The 13,357-nt window shown below is 35.9% G+C and overlaps 1 pseudogene; it reads left to right on the top strand.

The window, feature by feature from the left end:
• The first annotated feature begins 8,779 nt into the window (after positions 1–8,779).
• On the top strand, positions 8,780–11,929 carry LOC116129537 (annotated as a pseudogene).
• Positions 11,930–13,357: the final 1,428 nt, after the last annotated feature.

Below are 13,357 nucleotides of genomic sequence, written 5' to 3'. Positions count from 1 at the left end.
ACTTCAACTGTTAAATTGAATACAGTTTCTAACTTTCTATCTAGTTTCATACNACACCCTGATATTCAACACATTTGTCTTCTGCCAGATCTTCAATGAGTTTAATGCAAGGAACCTGGAGGAGAAGAATATATTCAAGGGGCTGCACAAGAACAAACTCTTTATTGGGATTGTTGGGACTACACTAATTCTGCAAGTGTTGATGGTGGAGTTTCTGAACAAGTTTGCCAACACTAAGAGGCTGAATTTGGAGCAATGGGGTGCTTGTGTTTGCATTGCTGCTATGTCCTGGTTGATTGGTTGGCTCGTGAAGTGGATTCTAGTTTCTGGAAAACAGATCCTCTTCTTTTCCAAGCAAGGAGCATCTGCGAGTTGAACAATTTTACGATAGCCATAGTCTTGAAGTTTTTCTTCTTTGTTTAGTTTTCCAAAAGTAAATAGGATAGAATTTTCATTTTAATAAATGACTCTCTTTCAGATTTATATTCAGTCCAAAATGAATTATCTGTTCATCCTGATAATGCAAATTATTAAAGCACAGATTTCTCAGTACTTCAACTGTTAAATTGAATACAGTTTCTATCCAGTATCCTGAACAGGATCCGATATTCACCAAGGTCTATCCCTACATGAGAGTGCATTATAAGTTCTTCCAAAGACTCATATAATTAATTTTCTGGGCCCTTTTCACAAACATATTGTGCTCAATGACTAATTTCATACTTAATGTAATGAGACTTATGATTGAGCGAATACAAGATTTACGCTGACCGAACTTGAAGAAGCATTTGAATAAACTTACTCTGCAATTCATCACCTCTTTGCCCTCAAGTAAGTGAAATAGCAGCATCACACACTTACGTATAGGCAATTATTTTACGATGACATTGTCATTTGTCAGCATCACATCGAAAATGAAATATAGAATTTGACTGTTTGCTATGGGAAACATTAGATATGTGTGTCTAATTTACAGTGATAAATTATATCACTGTTTTCTGCTTTTTACTCCAACCTTTTTTTTCCAAAAGAAAAAATATCGTTGATTCATAGTTGCCTTTCTAAACAATACTATATCTATAACCCAATTTTATAAACTTTTTCTTACAACCTCGACATAGTAGTTATAATTGATCAACTCGTAATAAGTCTTGTCTATTCAATTACAAGTCTTGTCTACTCAATTACGAGTCATATCTACCTAATTATGAACTGTCATCTCGAAATCATTAGAAAAAGTTTGTAAGAAGGATTGTAAATCAAACTTTATTGCTCTTAGAAATTAGGTTCTTATGCTCACTGTGGAAATTGTGTGATTATGTAATCAAGAGATACAAAGTTTTGTACCCACCACTAGATTCGGTGTTTCAGTCAGTACTATTAAGAAAACAAGAACACTGAATGAAACCCAATTGCAAATAATAATACCATAATAGAAGTCAACTAGCCAATTCAAACCAATTAAAAAACTGACCATATATATTTGGTGGTCTGTCTCTGTCAGAGACACAGAGGGCAGAGGGCTGCTTTTGACTTCACCTTTNTTGAGGAATATGCAAATAAATTTTTGCTTTAATTTAGTGGAGATTTTAGAAAGGAGGAAGAAGAAGAGCTCCAAAAAAGGAGATAGTATTGCCTAACAAATATTATTCCGATGTTTTTGCAATATTTGAATATGTTTTTGAGACCAGACATATATGTTTTTGCAATAATGTTTAAAACCTATTTACAACTTTGATGGATAGAAGTTGTAGCTCAAGGACTGACATTGGATGCGTGACTCTCTTAAATTAACTCTAAGATCTTAGATCCAAAAGATGGTTGTCAATAATAATAAAGGCCGAACGACTTATACCTACCCAAGTTTGGCGAAACGATAGATTGGTACCCAAAAGGTTTCAAAACGACAAACAAGTACCTTCCGTTAGTGAAAAGACTAGAATGCCCTTTGAGAAATATTAGTCTATTTTTTTAGTTACTTTTAGTCCCCCTAAGTTTATTAATTCCATCAAATACCTCCAGAAAAAAGTTTAAAAATTAACAAAAACATCCCCATCCACCCATATTTGCCAAATTTCGGCGGCCACCACCGTAAATGGCCAGTAATTCACCGATCTGGCATTTTTCGGCCAGATATACAGTGGATCTGGCCGGAAAAGGCTAGATCTGGCCGAAAAGTGATGGCTAAAGTCAACGACGGCCAAATCTTGGCCATCATTGACAGACAACGACAGCCACATCTTTAGCCGTCGATGGCCAGATCTGGCCTTTTCCGGCCATACCCATGATGGATCTGGCCGAAAAAGGCCAGATCGGTGAACTACCAGCCATTTCTAGTGGTGGCGTAGACCGTTGTGATAGATTCCAGCTACCACCGGCGGTGGCCGTGGGAATCTGGCAAGTATGGGTGGGTGGGGGTGTTTTTGTTAATTTTTAAACTTTTTTTTTTGGGTATTTGATGGAATTAATAAACTTAAGGGGTCTAAAAGTAATTAAAAAAATAGACTAATATTTCTCAAAGGGCATTCTACTCTTTTCCCTAACGGAAGGTACCTGTTTGTCTTTTTAAAACCTTTTGGGTACCAATCGTCGTTTCTCCAAACCTTGGGTAGGTGTAAGTCGTTTCCTCTAATAATAAACTATTAACAGACAATAATAAACAAAGGATCATATAAAAAAACTAAGCATATATTCCTTTACACATACCTATTTTGTTTTTTAGGTGAATTTCTATTATTATAATTACAGTGACTATAAAACCCATGTTCCTATCATGCGATTGAGTCATTTTGCTCTGTATGGATCGATCATATGTTATATTAATTTAAGTACATAAGTTGAGGAAGATAAAGTGAAGGAGGTTGATGAATGAATTAAAAACCCAACATCATCATTCTGACGAATTCCTCGTAGTTAACTTGACCATCACCATCAAGATCAGCCTCCCTAACCATTTGCTCTACCTCTTCATCTGTCAATTTCTCCCCAGGTTCAACATTCCATGCCTCAACTGCATNACTGAGTTCGGTAAAGAAAAAATTGATGATTCTACTACCTTTGACTGACCATATATAGCATCTAAAATCAATTGGTCACAGCCAATTTCATCTTCCGGGTATAGGATGTTTAGCTTGTTGTGGCAATCTACAGGTAGTGGAGTCTCGTCATCCAACTTTCAAGGCAACGCTTATTGGAGCATCATCTCTCTTCTTGTTGTGTTCATGCCTGCACGAGTGACCAGCATAGAAACATAACCTTCTGTCACCATTCTGTGCCAGAAAGAAAGAAAAGGCTCTCTTGTTGTCGCTCTCAACATGGTCACTTTCACCGGTGATATGCCAAACTGCTGATTCTCGAAACAAGCCATTAACGATCTTCAATTCTCAAACACACAACATCACCCACTACAACTTCAAAGATCAACACGCTTCGGTGCCTTCCATCTCTCGAGACTTCAACTTTTATGTCACCACTCTCGTTTAAAAGCTTTTCAAATTGTCTATTTTGCTTGAAGTTACTCACAGGAGACAACACGACGACTAGAAAGGCAACAAAAATTATGCTTCCACCGAAGGCCTGTCAAAGACTCTTAATGGAAGGTGAAAATATATCAGTAGCGAGGAAGAGAAAAAGGTCTAGATAAATGAACAACAATAATAGAAATCAATTTCTAGTGCGTCAAAAAGACTTTTTCTGGATGAAACTAAATGAAGAAAACGCCTAAGAAAATGATGGGGAGGAGCTACCATGCTCTGAGTTATATATATAAATAATATCATAATGCAAATTTGAAACGCCTTTTTTTATTTACTCGGCATGCCAAAAAAACAGTAAAAACACGAGTCGATTGGGTATGAATGTTTTTTAGCACATGGAATTCATGCAGTTTAAATTTTGGAATCTAATTGACCCAAAAGATGGAGTCTGCACATCTAACTTCCAATTCACAGCGGGGACCATGAGCAATAATAAAGGTGACAAAAACTAAAAGCCAAAAAGTTTTACCCACACGTAATCTGCACATGGCCAATCTGGGGAGTTTCCGCAATCCTCGCTGTACAAATGGAGCCGCAACCTTTGACCAATATGCAGCCATCCGACATTATTAATAAAGTGCACGTTATTAGTTGGAGTCACGTCATAAAGTTTATATTTAGGATATGTTTGATCAGGAGAATATTGTATTACTGATAATTATATATTAATGAGAATATAGATTATCTTAAAAGTTACTAAGAATATTTAAGGGTCTATTTAAGAGTTTTTTTATTGATTTTGAGGAATTTTTAATTAGATTAATTTTAATGTGTTTAAAAATTATTATTTGTCAGATTTTTTATAGACTTGTTTTGACTAATTTAAAAACTCCTCAAAACTAGTATAGTGTATTTTTGAGATGTTTATAAAACATCTTAAATCAGGGTGTTTTGGCTGATTTAAAAATTTTATCCCAAAAAACCACTCTCCACTATTATTCATATACAATAATCCCTTTGCTGGTTTAAAAATTTCTTCAAACCCCATTTAATCTTCAACTTTTAGATGACTGTTACAGTGCTTTTGAATCTTTTATCTTAGGCTTTCTAATCCTTCATTAGAGATATGAAGGTTTTTCTTTCTTTCTTCTTCATTTTCCCCTTCAACTTTTTGTTCTTTTAATCTGGTAAACTTCTCTACAAACTATATACAATTTAATTGCATTTCTTTACCAGTTGTTTTACAAAATTAGGTGGTTTTTCTTTTATTTGATTCTTTCTATTTGCATTTAGGTGATTGATTGAATCTTTGTCAGTTTGTTAAATAAAGATTGTTTTTGATGACTTTGCTTCATTGGTTGAAGAAAAGAACAAAAAACAGTTTTTTAGAAATGCTATTGCGGCTATTATATTGATAATTTGCGAAGTCCAACATTGTGGCAATATATTTATTCTCTTTAAATGACAAATTTCAAATGATTGTGTGATGAATTAAATAATATACAATGAAAGAACTTACAAATAAATTAAACTTGGAAGGAACTTTGATACTAAGTATTGGTAATTGAAAAAAAAAAACTCCCAAATACTGGTTGAAGTTCTGGTATTTTTATGGACATATATGTAAATTTATCATTTTAAAAAATTGTCAGAACTGTTGGAAAATAAACTCTCAAGCACATGTTGGGTGTTTTAAAAACCGCCACTAAAAACCCCTCAAAACCGCTACGGTGGTTTACCCTCAAAATCGCTACGATGATTGACCCTCATAATCACTATCATAAAACTCCCAAGCAGACCCTAAGAGAATGTGTTTGGTTGATTGGAATAAATTAATGAGTATGTTATATTAATATGTTAAATTAGTGGGTATGTTATATTAATATATTTGGTTGAAAGAAATAAATTGGTACTTATGTTATATAATTTATTAAATTGTCTTCTTTTTTAAACATTAATATAATATTATTTTTATGAGTAATGCTATGTTCACAACTTAATCTCACAACACCTGATGGCTAGTTCGCAAAAATAAGTCCCGTTTGCTTGTATGGGTCCCACTTGCCCATTTGCAAGTTAATCAATGACAAGTTGCCACGTCGAGGGTTGTGAGATTGAATTGTAGACCTAACATTATTGTATTTTTATTATGTTACCTTAAAGACAGATCTAGCAGCCGCTAACAGCCAAAAACCCAGAAACGGCTAGATTGGTGCACGACCGACCAAATTCGGTCGATCGGTTGCTAGCAGTGATGGCCAGATCTGGCCACCACCCTTGGGTGGTTTTTTTAAAGTCCAAGGGTATTTATATCCTAAAATTTTTGCATATAAGAATGAAAGAGTCTATTAATATTTTTGTAAATTGTTTTTAAAACAAGAGCATTATTGTTCAAAAAAATTTAAAAGTTAAGGGGTAAAATTATAACAAAAATAAGATTACCAAGTAATCTTAAAATACTCAAGAAAATGGGGATTACCAATAGTAATTACTATTAGTTTTAGAAGATTACCAGAATCGTATATTATTTGACAACCAAACGTGATAATCAAGTAATATAAGATGACATTACCTCAATAATCATATATAACTCTCAACCAAACATACCCTTAAATGTTTGAATTAGATGATGAAAATGGTATAAAATAAGAAATGCAAATCGGTGGATCAATTGGAACTTAATAGTGAATCAGCTCGAATCCCCAATAAAATTGAGGGTCCAATGGTCAAGGTAAAATGGATTACAAATTTGAAATTTAAAGATTATAATAAGGGTAAATTTATAAATTTAAAATGTATTTAAGGGATAAATGTGTTACAGAAATTATTTAATTTTGAAACTTAAATTTCTTGATCCAAGGGAGGTAAGTAAAGATGTTGACAAACCGAAGGAAAGTTAGCCACAATTTCCCGTACGGAAAAACCTCAGACGGCCCTGACTTATAGGTTAACTAAAAGAGTAATACTAGTCTTATAAAGAAGCATACAAAGAGTCAAATCCAGCCCTTGAAAGAAGGGAAAGAAAGAGAGAGAGAGAGACAATTGAAAGAGAGAGAGAGACAATTATGAATTTCAAGGGCTGGATTTGACTCTTTGTATGCCTCTTTGTAAAACTAGTATTACTCTAACTAAACTAAAAACCCACGATACAATTGTCTTCCAAGTTCGAGTCTCTATAAAAGTAAAAAAGTAAAAGGAGGATCTAAGATAGTTTTCTAAGTTCAAGTCTTCACGATTGCTAATAGGAGTGGCCACTGAAGCTCGTATCTAGCCGATAATTCTAAGGTCCTGGAGGATTAGTTGAGGTATACGTAACCTGATCTAAACACCCTTGATCATAAAATATATATATGATACATTTATTTTTTACTAGCAAACGAGTCCTTGAAACAACCGGATGTTATATTATACAAGCAGGTTGATTGACATAGAATAAAAATGCCCTTAAAAACTTCTGAGTCAAAACAAATTATCCTTAAAAAGATTTTGAAATAATAATAAAAAAAGAAATTGTTGAATTTAAAAGAACATTGCCTTCTCAAAAATTTGGCCATGCCAGAACGAAAACATAAAAATATCCAAAGAAAATTGTCCATCATTTTCACCCGTAAACCAACTTTCCTCTTCATCAATTCATCTTAAAATTAAAAAAAAAAAAAATCAGTGAGATGGACAAAATAAAAAACACCATCAGCACAACCCCGTTTAATCTCTAGTAATCCATGTTAAAAACAAAATAATTCCAAGCCCGACAGAAGAAACTCAAAATAAAAAATAACAATTCCAAACAATTTCAGGTGAGAAATAGATGAGAAGAGGAACTTGTACCCAAGAACAGGCTGGATTGACAAGAACGAAAATCTTAAACTAGACGAGAGAGAGGACTTTTGAATCCTGGCTTCGTTCAGAATTTTTAATAAATTATTTTTATATTTTATTGAAAAGTCAAATATGCCATTCATCTGTTAGTTTCATATTAACGTCAGTGAGTCAGGAGGATGATTTTGATAGTAAATAAATATGTCCTGAATGTTAATAAACCCAAACCATAGGGATAAAATGTAATTAACCCTAAAGTTCTTTTGTCTTTCCCCATTGATTCAACTTTTAACTAAACCATTTAAAGTATGGTAACCACCCGTCTGTCTTTCTCTTTAACTACTTTCATCCCCATGTAAAGACATTCTCAACTGACCCAATTACTTCTACCCACAGGAGATTTCTGTAGGAAATTAGTGTTATAAATCTCAATTCTATCATTAAAGTCAATATCATAAAATATAAATAAAAAATAAAAATAGAAAGAGGGTATTTTTCTCTTTCCCACTTTTTTGTTTCNGGATCAATTGGGTATTCAAGGTTGGATATAAATATGGCCATAAAGAAGAGGTAATAATTATTCGTCCCTACGGTTTAAGGAAAACACATTTAAAACTTAAATTCTTAATTTTCAAATAAAAATATAAAAAATAAAAATCTGAATTTGAATTTGAGTTTGAGTTTGAGTTTGAGTTTTCAAAAATCATAACTAATTTCAATGAACTTTCCAAGAAATTAAGTTCAAAATTTCAGTTACTTTGGGATAGTCCCAACTTCATGATACCATGATAAATAAGTAACTACATTTTAGGTAATTTTTTTACCCTTGCCCCTGACCTTCAATTTTCATTTAATAGAAATGATTGGAGGAGTTATTTATTATAAACACATTATATGAAGATAGTAAACACGTTCTTGGAAAAAGATATGAAGATACTAAATACATTCTTGGAAAAAGATATGTGGTTACCAACTATTATAAATAAATGAACTCTTGATACACTGTTCTCACCTAAAACTTTTTCACTCAAATAAAATTGTCCACATTTCTCTGTTATTTTTTTAAACTTTTCTTGATTGATTTGTAGTTACCATCTCAATCCATTATTTTGTTCAACTAATTTATTTTTGTTCATCCAATTTACACCATTATTTGAATTTGAGTTTGAGTTTTCAAAAATCATAACTAATTTCAATGAACTTTCCTTAATTAATTTTCAGTTATTTTGGGATAGTCCCGACTTCATGGTACCATGGTAAATAAGTAACTACATTTTAGGTAATTTTTTGACACTGCCCCCTGGCCTTCAATTTTCATTTAATAGAAATGATTTGATGAGTTATCTATTATAAACACATTTTATGAAGATATTAAACGTGTTCTTGGAAAAAGATATATAGCTACTAACTATTATAAATAAATGAACTCTTGATACATTATTCTCAGCTAAGACTTTTCTACTCAAATAAAACTGTCCATTACTTTTTTGCATTGATTTGTTGTTTCCCTCTCAATCCATTATTTTGTTCAACCAATTTATTTTTGTTCATCCAATTTACACCATTCCGGAAATTTTCAACCCTCCATTACCATGTCTTTGAGACTTCGAAAACCCAACGAACCAGAAATATGTGACCAAGAAGATAGTCTCTTGGCCTTGGCAAAACTCCATAAAAGAAGGTGGCGATTGGCTTTTGATGTCATTCGCTTCACCAGGGCTCTTGCTTCTTTGTCGAAGATAGCTCTAGACAGCAACAAACAAATCTTGCGGTCCCTCTCTTATGTTGCCATTGATATCGGTAAAGCATTGCCACACGATGACGCTGTAGTTAATTTTCTCGACATTGATCAGAAAATACTCACTACCATGGTGAAAGAGAAGAACTTCGAATCTTTGAGTAATCTTGGAGGAGTGAAGCAAGTTGCTGCAATTCTTGGAACCGACGAAAAGAATGGTGTCCCAGGTAATGAGGCTCAACTTCTGCAGAGAACGAATGCTTTTGGTAAAAACTGCTACAAAAAGCCAGATGCAAAAAGCTTTTTTAGTTTTGTTTATGAAGCATTCAAAGATACTACCATTATCATACTTCTAGTCTGTGCAATACTATCTCTAGCCTTCGGAATTAAAGAAGATGGCTTGAAAGAAGGGTGGTATGATGGCAGCAGTATTATATTTGCTGTGTTTTTGGTTGTAATTGTCTCTGCCGTGAGTAACTTTAAGCAAAATAGACAGTTTGAAAAGCTTTCTGATGAGAGTGACGACATAAAAGTTGAAGTAGTGAGAGATGGCAGGCGCCAAACCGTGTCAATCTTTGAAGTTGTAGTAGGTGATGTTGTGTGTTTGAAGATCGGCGATCAAATTCCGGCTGATGGGCTGTTCTTGAATGGTCACTCCTTGAAGGTGGATGAATCTAGCATGACTGGTGAAAGTGACCATGTTGAGATCAATGGCAGCAAGAATCCTTTCTTGCTTTCTGGCACAAAGGTCACAGATGGTTATGGTTCTATGCTCATCACTTCTGTCGGTATGAAAACGGCATGGGGAGAGATTATGAGTTCTATTAGCCGTGACCTGGATGAGCAGACTCCACTACAAGTTCGCCTCAACAAGCTGACTTCCTATATCGGAAAGATTGGATTGGCAGTAGATGTGCTGGTATTTCTTGTTATGTTGATTCGTTACTTCACAGGCAACACCACAGATGAAAGAGGAAACAGAGAATTCAACCGCGGCAGGTCAAAGTTTGACGATGTAATGAATGCAGTTCTGAAAATAGTGGTGGTTCCAATCCCCCAAGGTTTACCTCTGGTTGTCACTCTCACTCTGGCATATTCTATGAAGCGTATGGTGGCAGATAATGCATTGGTTAGAAAACTCTATGCTTGCGAAATGATGGGATCCGCCACAACAATCTGCACAGACAAAACAGGCATGCTCACTTTGAATGAAATGAAAGTAACAGAATTTTGGGTTGGAAAAGAAGCAATGACGGATACGGGTATAGCTGCTAACGTTTATGAGTTGCTGTAAGAAGGGGTTGGACTAAACACAATTGGTACTGTTTATCAGTCAAACTCCGGTTCACCGCCTGAGATATCTGGTAGTCCAACTGAGAAAGCAATACTTTCCTGGGCTGTGTTAGACTTGAAAATGAACCTGGATGTGTCAAAAAGAAATTGTGACATAATCCATGCAGAGGCCTTCAATTCAGAGAAAAAGATAAGTGGTGTCTTGATGAGGAGCATCAACGAAAAGGTTGTTCACACACACTGGAAGGGAGCTGCCGAGATGATCCTGGCCATGTGTTCGCATTATTACGACGGAAGTGGTACGATGAAAGTCATTGATGGTGAAGAAAGACTGCAGATTGGGACAATTATTAAGGGTATGGCAGCTAAGAGCCTGCGATGCATTGCCTTTGCTCACACAAAAGTTGCAGAAGAAAATGGGAAAACTCATGAGAAGCTTGAAGAATCTGGAATGACCTTGCTGGGACTAGTTGGTTTGAAGGATCCATGTCGTCCAGGTGTGGGTAAAGCTGTAGAATCCTGCAAGAAAGCTGGAGTGAATGTCAAAATGATCACTGGAGACAACATCCACACAGCAAGAGCTATAGCTATTGAATGTGGAATACTCAGTCCTAGTGAAGATTTGAATACCGAAGCCGTAGTAGAAGGTGTTCAATTCAGGAATTACTCAGATGAAGAGAGGATGGCGAAGATCGATAAAATCAGTGTAATGGCAAGATCGTCCCCTTTTGACAAGCTTTTGATGGTACAGTGCTTGAAGCAAAAAGGTCATGTGGTAGCTGTTACAGGAGATGGGACAAATGATGCACCTGCTTTAAAGGAAGCTGACATTGGGCTCTCAATGGGGATCCAAGGCACTGAAGTTGCAAAGGAAAGCTCAGACATAATCATCTTGGATGATAACTTTTCCTCTGTGGTGACTGTTTTGAGGTGGGGAAGGTGCGTCTACAACAACATTCAAAAGTTCATCCAGTTTCAGCTCATAGTGAATGTTGCAGCCCTTGTCATCAATTTTATTGCAGCAGTTTCTTCTGGTGATGTTCCGTTGACTGCTGTCCAGCTGTTGTGGGTGAATCTAATCATGGATACCTTGGGAGCATTGGCTACCGAACGACCCACCAACCAACTTATGACCAAACCACCTGTGGGTCGATCTGCACCTCTCATAACCAAGGTCATGTGGAGGAACCTTGTTGCTCAGGCTTTGTATCAAGTAATTGTGCTATTGGTTCTGCAGTTCAAGGGAAGATCCATCTTCAGTGTGGACGAGAAGGTAAAGAACACCCTGATATTCAACACATTTGTCTTCTGCCAGATCTTCAATGAGTTTAATGCAAGGAATCTGGAGGAGAAGAATATATTCAAGGGGCTGCACAAGAACAAACTCTTTATTGGGATTGTTGGGACTACACTAATTCTGCAAGTCTTGATGGTGGAGTTTCTGAACAAGTTTGCCAACGGCAAGAGGCTGAATTTGGAGCAATGGGGTGCTTGTGTTTGCATTGCTGCTATGTCCTGGTTGATTGGTTGGCTCCTGAAGTGGATTCCAGTTTCTGGAAAACAGATCCTCTTCTTTTCCAAGCAAGGAGCATCTGCAAATTGAACAATGCTAAGATTCAAGGGTTAATGAAAAACTAATTCAGTGGTGAAAATCTAGCAACAGATCATCAATCAAGCTCATGACAGATAAATAGAAACACGAATAGAACAAGACACAGCAAAATTATAGTGGTTCGGCTTTACAGCTACATCCACTCTCCAAGACTCACACTAGGGATTTTATTATCAATCAAGAGTGTACAATGACAATGATTCCATTAGAACATAAAGGGAAAAAGTAAACAAGGAAGGAACACACCAATTTTGTAAAGCCCTATTCTCTCAACCTGAAATCTGCTTTCCCTCTAGCACCAGCAGGTGTTAAATACACATGCTGTAAGCCTGAGTCATCATCCAGCTGTCTCTGATTCTCCATAACCGCAAGGTAACAAGATCAATTCGAGAACCTTCCAAAGGGTTGTGAGTTGTCGAAACGAAAACAGAAAGAATAGAGAAATGGGGTTTGCGCAAATAAGAGATAACCCTAAAACATATAGCCTTTTAGTTTTAGTCCAAAACGACGTCGCATAAGAGAGTTGACTTGAACCCTTATGCTGACTTCCACCGTGGCAAATAAGGAGCCACATCACCACAATTCTCCACCTTGGCTTCTTGATTTGTCAATCCCCTCCAATGTGGCCTTGGAAATTTACCAGTTCACTCTTGAATTTGAAGCAGGCTCATACAGGGCCTGTGTTTCTCAAATGGGATAGGGTTGGTGAACATGTCGGCTAGATTATGAGATCCATCAATTTTCTCAATCTCAATTTCTCCTTTTTCAATCATTTCCCTAATGAAATGAAGACGGACATCAATGTGTTTGGTTCTTTCATGATAAACTTGATTTTTACAAAGGTGGATCACACTCTGACTGTCACTGTTGATCTTCACTGTCTGTTGCTCAATACCCAGTTCACTGATCAGACCTTTCAACCAGGTGGCCTCCTTTGCTGCCTCAGTCAATGCAACATACTCTGATTTAGTTGAAGACAGAGTTACCATATGCTGCAACTTTGATTTCCAACTGACAATGTTTCCCTACAAAGTAAAAATAAACCGGGATGTAGACTTTCTTTTGTCTAAATCCCTTGCATAATCTGCATCACAGAACCCCTCAACATACTCATCACAACCATGATTTTTCTTAAAAACAATTCCTACTGATTTGGTGCCTTGTAGGTATCTCATAATCCATTTAAGAGCCATCCAGTGAGTCCTTCCTGGATTGCTCATAAATCTACTAAACAAACTTATAGCATAACCTAAATCTGGTCTGGAGCATACCATTAAGTACATTAGGCTGCCCAGTGCACTAGCATAAGGTATCCCTGCCATTTCAAGCTGCTCAGTTTCAGTTTGAGGACTCTGCTCATGTGAAAGTTTCAGGTGAGCACCGAGAGGAGTCTGAACAGGTTTAGCATCCACTAGATTG

This window comes from Pistacia vera, unplaced genomic scaffold, assembly GCF_008641045.1.
Source record: "Pistacia vera cultivar Batoury unplaced genomic scaffold, PisVer_v2 Contig106, whole genome shotgun sequence".
Classification (NCBI taxonomy): domain Eukaryota; kingdom Viridiplantae; phylum Streptophyta; class Magnoliopsida; order Sapindales; family Anacardiaceae; genus Pistacia; species Pistacia vera.
The sequence above is the reverse complement of the archived record's forward strand: the minus strand, read 5'-3'. Positions and strand labels throughout refer to the sequence as shown.